The sequence below is a fragment of the Leopardus geoffroyi genome, chromosome A1 (genome assembly GCF_018350155.1).
Source record: "Leopardus geoffroyi isolate Oge1 chromosome A1, O.geoffroyi_Oge1_pat1.0, whole genome shotgun sequence".
Taxonomy (NCBI): domain Eukaryota; kingdom Metazoa; phylum Chordata; class Mammalia; order Carnivora; family Felidae; genus Leopardus; species Leopardus geoffroyi.
The window spans coordinates 92,500,155-92,511,410 of NC_059326.1; the positions used below are offsets into that span (position 1 = coordinate 92,500,155).

Here is an 11,256-nt window from a genome sequence, read left to right on the forward strand (position 1 = left end):
TTTTTCAAGTTTTTATTTAAACTTGTTACCATACAGCGTAATATTGGTTTCAGGTATAGAACTTAGTGATTCATCACTTACACACAACACTCAGTGTTCATCACAAGTGCCTTCCTTAATACCCATCACCCATTTAATCCATCCCCCTTGCCAACATCCCCTCCAGTAACCCTTAGTCTGTTCTCTATAATTAAGAATTTGTTCCTGGCTGACCCCTCTTTTGTTCCCCATATGTTCATCTGCTTTTTTTCTTAAATTCCACACATGAGTGAAATCATATGGCCTTTGTACATATAGTATTAGCATATTATGAAACCAGTTTCTATAGCCCCAAACTGTCATTATAGAAGACAATGAGAAAATACGGAGAAGAATAATATTCAGAGGCTGTAGTATTTGTTTAATATGATGCTACACGCATAGAATGTGTATAACATGTAGGGTGGCACGCACTTAAGAATTTTAAAACCACAAGAATTACTGAGGGAAATTGACTGTTGAGTATCATTTTCAAGTTAGTAAGTAAAAATCTTCATGAATCTCTTGAACGTTAAAATTTTCTCTAGACACTGTCAATTGAAATTAGAAATACTAGCATTTCTGTCAACAGATATTGTTAAACATACAGCTTGTAAACCTGGAAGTATTGTCAATAAAACAATATGAACAAATAAAAAAAGTAAAAATTATTTTGGATCTTAGATTTTAATCCCAAATTTTCAAGCATTTTAAATTTCACAAAAATGAAGAATGATATTTTATAAAACTACAAATTTATCTTACAGTTTTTTAATGTTTTTTTTTTTAATTTATTTTAGAGAGAGAGAGAGCATGAGCAGAGAGAGAGGGGAACAGAGGATCCAAAGTGGGCTCTCTTCTGACAGCAGTGAGCCTGATGTGGGGCTCAACTTCATGAACTATGAGATCATTACCTGAGCCTAAGTCAGACATTCAACCAAAAAAGCCACCCAGGTGCCCTTATCTTATGTTTATATAAGGGTTTAGATAAGTTATATACATGTGTTTGTGTGTGTGTGTGTGTGTGTGTGTGTGTGTGTCTTATACGGCTTCCTGGAAGACTGTGTAACTTCAAGTTCCAGGTGGAGAATTATTTTCCCTTCTCCTAATTTTGGTCCTCCAGATCACAGTCCTACCTGTCTACACACTTTCAAAAATATCCTCACATCCATCACTTATATCCTGTAATTACTGATAAACCAAGTACCAATTGAGATTTAGATTCCCTATCATTTTGGTCTACTAACTTGTCATAAATTCTCTTTTCCCCTTATTTTAAAGTTTCACCTTACAGATTTTTTTTGAAATTTATGGTCAAATTGGTTTCCATACAACACCCAGTGCTCATCCCAAAAGGTGCCCTCCTCAATACCCATCACCTACCCTCTCCCTCCCACCCCCCATCAACCCTCAGTTTGTTCTCAGTTTTTAAGAGTCTCTTATGCTTTGGGTCTCTCCCACTCTAACCTCTTTTTTTTTCCCTTCCCCTCCCCCATGGGTTTCTGTTAAGTTTCTCAGGATCCACATAAGAGTGAAAACATATGGTATCTGTCTTTCTCTGTATGGCTTATTTCACTTAGCATCACACTCTCCAGTTCCATCCACATTGCTACAAAGGGCTATATTTCATTCTTTCTCATTGCCATGTAGTACTCCATTGTGTATATAAACCACAATTTCTTTATCCATTCATCAGTTGATGGACATTTAAGCTCTTTCCACAATTTGGCTATTGTTGAGAGTGCTGCTATAAACATTGGGGTACAAGTGCCCCTATGCATCAGTACTCCTGTATCCCTTGGGTAAATTCCTAGCAGTGCTATTGCTGGGTCAGAGGGTAGGGCTGTTTTTAATTTTTTGAGGAACCTCCACACTGTTTTCCAGAGTGGCTTCACCAATTTGCATTCCCACAACAGTGCAAGAGGGTTCCCGTTTCTCCACATCCTCTCCAGCATCTATAGTCTCCTGATTGGTTCATTTTGGCCACTCTGACTGGTGTGAGGTGATATCTGAGTGTGGTTTTGATTTGTATTTCCTTGATGAGGAGCGACACTGAGCATCTTTTCATGTGCCTGTTGGCCATCTGGATGTCTTCTTTAGAGAAGTGTCTATTCATGTTTTCTGCCCATTTCTTCACTGGATTATTTGTTTTTTGGGTGTGGAGTTTGGTGAGTTCTTTATAGATTTTGGATACTAGCCCTTTGTCTGATATGTCATTTGCAAAAATCTTTTCCCATTCCATTGGTTGCCTTTTAGTTTTGTTGATTGTTTCCTTTGCTGTGCAGAAGATTTTATCTTCATGAGGTCCCAATAGTTCATTTTTGCTTTTAATTCCCTTGCCTTTGGGGATGTGTTAAGTAATAAATTGCTATGACTGAGGTCAGAGAGGTCTTTTCCTGCTTTCTCCTCTAGGGTTTTGATGGTTTCCTGTCTCACATTCAGGTCCTTTATCCATTTTGAGTTTATTTTTGTGAATGGTGTGAGAAAGTGATCTAGTTTCAATCTTCTGCATGTTGCTGTCCAGTTCTCCCAGCACCATTTGTTAAAGAGACTGTTTTTTTTCCATTGGATGTTCTTTCCTCTTTGTCAAAGATGGGTTGGCCATACTTTTGTGGGTCTAGTTCTGGGGTTCCTATTCTATTCCATTGGTCTATGTGTCTGTTTTTGTGTCAATACCATGCTGTCTTGATGATTACAGCTTTTGTCAGGTGACAATTTAACTCTGCTTCTTAAAGCTAAGCAAATAATGTATTGGAAGAGTGTGAAGGAGTTGAAGCACTGGGCTTTACATAGAAGGAAACAATTAGCTCCAAAGGGTCTTGCAAATATGAACTACTCTATTGTCTTGCCCAGTCACTTCCAATGCAGTAAATCATCTGCAACCATCTTGCTGTCTGGAGTAGGGTGGGGGTGGAGGAATATTCTATTTATCCTCTCAAAATTAAAAATGGAGGCTAGGAAAGGGCCGGGAAATGACAACCATCACCTGGCTTAGCTTGGTCATGTGCCCATTCATTGGCTAAGGAAGGATGCCCTCATCAATGGTCCCATTAGACTTTATTCAGCAGGGAGAAAGGCCCTTCCCTAAAAGGAATTTTGGATGATAATACTTAAAGGAAGGATGGATATTGGGAAGCCTCAAACAACAAATGTTCTCACTACATAACATGTTGCTTTGAAACTCTCCTTTTGGTTTGTGCAGTGTGTGTGCGTGTGCATGCACGTGTGTTCTGTCTTGTATACAGAAACCAAATGATTTGTATATAGGTATACCCATTTAAATGAAAGCATCAGTCTGGTCCAAATGTATCACTGAAAAACCAACTGGAACTTCAGATTTAAGAGAGAAAATATATTCTAGAAAGAGAAAGAACTGGGAGCCAGGACAACTATATCCCAGTTCTTTCTCTGAATAGGATAGTAACTAGGTATGGGATCTGGTCAAGTCATTTAATCTATTTGAGTCTCAGTTTCCTTAACTGTGGAATAAAATCATTAAACTACATTGTGTCTAAGTGCTTTCCTGCTCTAAATTCTGTAATTTTTTTTTCTGGCAGAGTGATTTATTGGGACAAGTAAGGAAGCAGAGGAGGTGGGACTGCTATGCAGAAGACATAAAGGGGCTGTAGAACTACATGAGGGGAGTGTGGGAAGCCAACAGAATGCAGATACAAGAGGAAAATGTCTAGAGTTGGGTTGAGACTGCATTGAGGTTGGGCTGCATTGAGGTGCATGGAATGCAAGAGGGAACTGGTTATCTTTGGGCTATGACAGTCAATACTCAACAAGGGGCAAAGACCTAGCTGGTCTCTGGAAGCCACAAGCAGCTCTAGGTTGGGGTCTGCAGGAGCAAATAGACATCATGCCTAGGTGTTCCAGAGGATGATGACTGTGACCACGGAGGTGGCCATGAAAAGCAGGTAGAGGTGGAAGAGCAAGGTGTCCATCATGTGGCTGAACTACACCCACAGACTGACCAAGTGTGGTTTCTGAATCTCATCTTTCTGCTGGGCCCTTGATGACCCAGGACACCCATTTAACTGCCTATCTGGGACTTTGCATCTTCCCCACTAACTCCACAGCCTCCTTCACACCAAGTGGTGGGCGGTGGGGGGGGGGGTGTGGGTGCCCAAGGCTTTATTTCTCTTCTGGGGTGCAGTGGGGCAGCACTTTGTTGGGCAGGTGCAGTAAAAGGGCAGAGAATGGAGCCACCGAGGCATGGGTGGGGGCTGGGTGGTGGCCAGGTACAGCAGGTAGGTGATAAAGGTGGTCTCCAGCAGGCTGATCACCATCAGGGACAGACATAGGGCAAAGTAGACACTGATGAGGGAGGTACCATTGGTGGGAAGTAAGTCATTCATCAAGAGCAGGAAGACATTGTAGCCCAGCAAAAGGGTTATCTTGAATGGGGCATGATTCCCAATTTCTGCTGGCAGCTAGAAGCTGAGGGCAACCAGAAAGCCACTGGGTACCAGAAGTTTATGATATAGAGTCTGGGCCTCCACCTGATGGCCACATAGAACATATAATTCTAAGGATATCAGATGTGCAAATGTTATCTGTCCTTGTGTTAAGAACAGTAGATAACAAGAAGATAATACATAGAGACGTACATAGGCACACTAGGTTGCTGGGAAAAATACAGGAAGCCCAGTTAAATTTGAATTTGAGGTATCAACAAGTAATTGTAGACCTAGCACAAGCTATCACACATTATAAATATTATTTGTTACTTATCTCAAATTCAAATTTAACTGAGCGTTTTGTATTTTTACTTGCCAAATCTGGCTACCATAAGATAGACTCACACACAGGAAAAGAATCAGTTTGTGGGAAGAACTGGAAGGAAGTACCTGCACTAGAATTATTTATGCAATTCCTCCTTTAAAAAAAGTTTATTTATTTATTTTGAGAGAGAGAGAGAGAGAGGCAGCACAAGTGGGGGAGGATCAGAGATGGGGGGAGAGAGAGAGAGAATCCCAAGCAAGCTCCACTCTGTCAGTGCAGAGCCTGATGCAGGGCTCGAATCCACATACTGTGAGATCCTGACCTGAGCTGAAATCAAGAGACAGACGCTTAATCGACTGAGCCACCCAGGTGCTCCTATGGAACACCTTCTTAATTGAACGTTTATAAGCTTCAGTATAGGTTTTTCTTGAACTCAAGGGGTTTTCTAAATGAAATAAAATCCTTTCTCTTTATTTTAAGACTATCTTGTTCTGCTCTCTTAAGAAATCATGATTTAAAAAAAAGAGAAGAAATTGTGATTTTTTAGTTCAAGCAAATCTTTCTCATTGACCTTCATGAATTTGCTGATTGTGCTATCCTATACAAGTGCATGTTAGGTCTTCACCTGGGGCATAGATGTATTTTTCTAAGCAGCTTTAGTGGGTTGCTGGCTGAATGAGTATTTTGCCTTGGTGAGAGACGAGGTTGACTCTATCAATAAAACACATTGGCTTTCTTAATCTCTTTTGTTTTGTGCTCTTGTACCTATTAACTGACATGATGATCTCAGAAGCTGCTTATCCTTCATCACCTTGGCTTTGATGGATATGTTACGTAATAAGTCCAGACCTTCAGCACTGAGTAATCACTTCCTGCTCATGAAGGTTCAGTAACTACATAGCAGTGGTTCTGTTGATATATGGGTCCTTTTTCTTTGGTGCTTACTACATGTACCAAAATGACAGAATATCTTTATTCTGTCTTTGTAATTTACCACTGTTTGTTTTAACTTTGACATATAATGCATGGAAGCTAAATCTGAACATGGGCTTCCCATTTGTAAGTCAGATTCTAGGTGCTTTGAGGGCATGTGTGCTTTTATGGACAAAATTCAGCTCATCCTTGACAAGAGTACATTCTCTTTCGGTATGGCTCTATGGTAAGTACAGATGGTAATCTCTCTTAACAGTCTATGGCTTTGCTGTCAGAAAAGTCAGAGCCACAGTATAGAATGAGGAAATGATTGGCTCCTGACATAAAAGAAGGGAATACACATAAGAAACGTTGCTTGATTGTATTGGAATTCAGTTGGAAGAGTACATGAACTTGGGGACAGTGATGTGGAGAATTTTGTGAATATTCTAAAACAGAATTTGCTAGTGGCTCGGTAAACAAATCAAAGATTCCACAATTCCTTCCCTAAATTTGTTTCTGAAAATCACGGCTGGGAGAAAATGCTGAGCCATAGGTTCATATGTTTCCTAAACATATTAAGTAAAGTAGATTTCTAGCTTCTCTCAACTTGTCGATCCATGAAGTGCTTTTAGTATGTCTTCTTGAGAGTTCTAATGTTTTTTCTGCTCATGCATTGAATACAGTGTATTTAAGGCTGTTTTTAAACTCTAACCCTGAAGTTTAATAAGCCTTCAGTTTCTGCTCTTACCATCTTAGTTTATATTTTATTTTTCTCCCATCTGTTTGTCTGGACATTCCATGTAGGACTAGAAGGAAGGGACACAAGAGCCTTATTTCTTACCCATCAGAAAGGTGTGTTGTTTCGTGTCCAACATAATGATCTCAGGCTGTGGGTTTCCCTCCAAAGAATGTCATGCTCTAATAGAATTGTTTCTTGATGTTTCCCCTCTTTTACCCCCCACTGTTCCTCATCAGAACTTATTTATTCCCGTGAGCCCTATTCAATCCAAGCCTTGATAAGTAGCTGGTTAAAAGTTGGTTCTCAACTCAATCCGTTTCTTTCTGTCTCCGCAGACCTCTTCCTTCTTCTGCATGCTTTACCTCTCACTTGGGCTACTGAAGTAGGCCTCCAGCAGTCTTTCCATGGCCACCATCCCTCCTTCACACCCTCACCCCGAAAGGCATACCCAATGACCATGTTGAACCCCCATGCGAACACTTCTTTTCTGTCTCTCCAACTGCAAATGCCTGATTTTCCAACATTTCTTTGACTCATGGGTGAGGAACCCAGTGAGATAACAGAGTTGGTTCAAAGGATATGAGACACAGATGTGTCGTTGAAGATCAGTAGAAAAATAAAAGCAAAGAAAACTGAAGTAAATGCTAAGCGAGATACAATATGGGTAAAACACCACAGAGAAATAAAACCATAGCCTTTGGGAATATTTGCTCGCCCTGGCAAAAATCCATTTGTCAGTTCTCTGCAAATTTATCTCTCTGTTTATAGAACGTAAAATGCCTGGGGTTTAGTCAGTGGTAAGTGGAAAGTGAGTTACGATCCCTGAGAATTGGATGATTTTTAGGCAAGCATGTTAGATAATGGACTAGTTGTACTGAAAAGCTGGCATAGTTATCTTCTGGCTTTACCTCCTTTACTATCAAGACTCCTCTCCTAATGCTTCCCTTTGGTCACCAGGGTCTCACTACACTCACCTCCTTTCCATGTCTTTAGCTTTTGTATTCACTGTTGCCTGTGCCTGAAATATTGGATAGACTCATTCTTCAGACCAAACATCTCAGAGGTCCTGTTTGCAAATGTTCTAGGTAAATCTCTCTCCCTCACCTGATTCACTCCGTAGGTCATCCTCCTGTTCCTTTTATTCCTCAGCCTGAATATATATTTGTCTGCATGTATATGTAGATGCAGGTTTCTCTTCACTAACACATAAGCTACATGAGGCCAGAGACCTCATCTGTCTTGTTCATTACTATGTTTCTCTTGCCGGGAACAATGGCTACTCATGATAGATGCTTGATAATTATGTGTTAAATGAATGAATGTCTAAAGACTTGTCAGAATGTACTTTCTTTAAAAAAATGTTTTTTAATGTTTATTTTTGAGAGAGAGAGAGAGAGAGAGAGAGAGAGAGAATGAGTGGAGGAGGGGCACAGAGCAAAGAAGACAAAGAATCCGAAGCAGGCTCCAGGCTCTGAGCTGTCAGCACAGCGCCCGATGCAGGGCTTGAACTCATGAACAGGGAGATTATGACCTGAGCTGAAGTCAGACGCTTAACCGACCGAGCTACCCAGGCGCCTTCAGAATGTGCTTTCTAAGGATTTCAGATTTTATTCACATTTCACCTGGACAAAGGCTGTCGTGTGTTCTTCTAAGGAAGGCATATCAGCATGAGATAAACTGGCAAGTAGAAAAGCTTCAGTCCCTGATGGGTACATCTTGAAAGTCAGAGTCCCTTTTCAGGTTATCATGCTGTGAACCGGAAATCCTTCTTGTAAATACATCTCCAAAGGTCCAATCTGACCATCAAAACAAGCTGTCCTTCATTATATATAAGACCTCATATGGAAATGTCCATTTTCACAACAGCTTTTAGCCCTTGTTAAAGATCCAGGTTTCTGTCCTCCACCCCTCTCAGAAGATCCCCATGCCATAGTTTGGAAGCCAGAATCTTCATTTTTAAATAGCATCCGGAGATTCTGACCTTGTTGGTCTATGGACCACAGGTTGAAAGACACTGGTCTAGGAAATCCAAGTATCCAGCTGGCTGCCTGAGTATTTGCATGCTACTTCAAGGTTGGCCAAATGCAACCCTGGGAAATCCTGCTTTGGGAGTCTGACTCCCAAGCACAAGGTCTTAAAGTAATTAGTCACATGTTCTGAGCAGGATCAATAAAATGTGCGGAATTATTTAGACAAAGATAAAAGGTTTGCATAGTCTGCACAACTTAGCTAAAAGCTGTGCTAGCAATAAGCTGGTAACTATTAAAATGAATGAGTTTTAAAGTTAGTGGCTGCTTAAGAGACTTTGCTTATGTTCTGCAGATTTTTTTCCCCATTGATTTTAGTATCCAATTTGAAGATTTCCAGGCGCTTCTCTAATACATTTTGATAAAACATGAAAAGTTTCTTCTTTGTGCTGTGCACATCTTGTTTCACCCCAGTTCATAGGGACAGAGAGCCCAGAATAATTCACCCAGCTTTAGCGAGAATCTGGGTGATCCCTGTGACTTTCTTGCTGGAGGAGCCCACAGGGAAAAGACACCCCATACTCCCCTCCCTGCTCCCACCCAGACTGTGTGATGTCTCAGCTGGTATAATAGGCAAAAATAAAGTAATGCATAACCTTTCTCAAAGGAGACTTTATTTTCAATCGCTAGTATCCAATATAAAAAAAGAGGAGGCAAGAGAAAAAGGATTCATTTTATCTCTTATAAATACTGGGTGTAGACCAACCTGGAGTTGGAAAAGGGGACATAGGGTGCTCAGAGGGAAGTGAGAAGTCACAAAGGACAGCCTATGAGCATCTCCTACCTCTGAGAAGCTCGTTTCCTGTTTAGCCAGCAAAAGTCCTAGCTCATCATTTCTTTTTTTTTTTTAATTTTTAAATATATTATTTATTTTTGAGAGAGAAAGAGAGGCACAGAGCGAGAAGGAGAGGGGCAGAGAGAGGGAGACAAAGAATCTGAAGTAGGCTCCAGCTTCTGAACTGTCAGCACATAGCCCAGTGCAGGGATCAAACCCACAAAGCATGAGATCATGACCTGAGCCAAAGCTGGTTGCTTAACCGACTGAGCCACCCTGGTGCCCCTCTAGCTTGCCATTTCTGATTCTCTAACTACTTCTTTTCTTTTTTTAATGTTTTATTTTTGAGAGAGTGCAAGTTGGGGAGGGGCAGAGAGAGAGGGGGACAGACTGGGGGCAGAGCGAAGTGGGCTCTGTGCTGACAACACTGAGCCTGATGTGGGGCTCGAACTCAGGACCTGAGCTGAGCTCATCATGACCTGAGCTGAAGGTTATAGTTATAGTTACAGAGCTATATAGAGCTATATAGAGCTCTATAGTTATAGAGCTAGCTACTTCTATAAGCTGATATTGGAGCAGCTGTTTTGGTCAGTCAACTAGTCTACTGAAGCAAACAACCACTCTGGCTAATTTTGATTCACTGAATTGCCTCATGTTTCACCAAATTTGGATAAATCTGATGGCTGTCTTGTGCCTTGAGGACAAATTTTGAGAAAGGAGCAAATTGCATGGCATAGTTGAAATAGGACTAGACCGGGATTTGGGACACATAGATTGTTATCCTCCTTTAATACTGACTAGATCTGTGTTTTCAACTGTCAGCTTGTCTCACTGGGCCTGAATTTTCTCATCTGCACAATTACTGCTGAATGCTACTGTACAGTTCACAAACAGTTTTCATATGTATTATCTTATTTGACAGACATAAAAATTCCATAAGGAACCATGACACATATAATTATTATTCCCCATGTTATAGATGACAAAGCTGAGGTCCTGATTCTGGTCATGACTGAGCAATTCCTATCAAACCACCTCTTCGAATAAAAATTACACACTCTATGCAAATGTTAAAAAAAACAACTACCCAAACTAAACCATTTCCTCAAATAGGCTCGTTATGGAAGGGGATAGACACTTGGAAGAGAGAAACAGCATCAGAGGATTTTCCCATATTTTTATGACTTTTAGCCTGAAGTCAGACCCCAGACTGAATCAGAGAGGAGTAGCTAACACTAGCAGAGAAGCTATAGTTTTACTGGCTTGAAGACAGGGGATAGACTCCAGTATAACCAAAGGAGCTATAAAGAGAAAGTGGGAGAAGGAGAGCTCCAAATTCTGTGTAGGGAGTCCACCCTAATATCAGGCTGATCCCTGAATTATGCATGTATGAGGCAGACTTCAAGCACTCCAGCTAAAGCTAAAAGAACTGAACTAGAATTTCAGCTGGTGCCAGTTGCAGAGGAGACAGAGTTTGCAGACTGAAATCAGCCTAGTTGACTGCCTGGTTAAACAAACAAGCAATCAGAAAAAAAAAAGTTGATAATCTTCAGAAGAATATAACAGAAGTCATTCTTTATCACACATCCTGACAATGTCCAAGACATAATCCTAAATTACTTGACACACAGGAAACAGTGTTATCCATGGCAAACAGGGATCTTATAAGTAAAGAAAGTAGATGCTGTGGTAATATAATTTATGGAATGTTTAGAAGCTAGTGAAAGCCAGTGACAAACCTTGAAATTCGATTTTCTAAGTCCCATTTTATTTCCACCTCTATAAATCTATTCCATCTCTAAACTTTCTAAGCCAGTGTGATATATTTTATCCAATTTAACAAAAATATCTTACTTTGATGAAGGTTAGTCAGAAAAGAGTAGTAATCATGGGACTCCTGGGTGACTCAGTTGGTTGAGTGCCAACTTTGGCTCAGGTCATGATCTGACAGTTTGTGAATTCAGTCTCTGTGTTGCACTCTGTGCTAACAGCTCAGAGCCTGGAGCCTGCTTTGGATTCTGTGTCTCCCTCTCTCTCTCTCCCTGCTTGCACTC

At 40.6% G+C, this 11,256-nt stretch overlaps 1 pseudogene; it reads right to left on the reverse strand.

Annotated features, from left to right (window-relative positions):
• Window positions 1-3,884: 3,884 nt before the first annotated feature.
• On the reverse strand, window positions 3,885-4,543 carry LOC123599657 (annotated as a pseudogene).
• Between the last annotated feature and the right edge of the window lie 6,713 nt (window positions 4,544-11,256).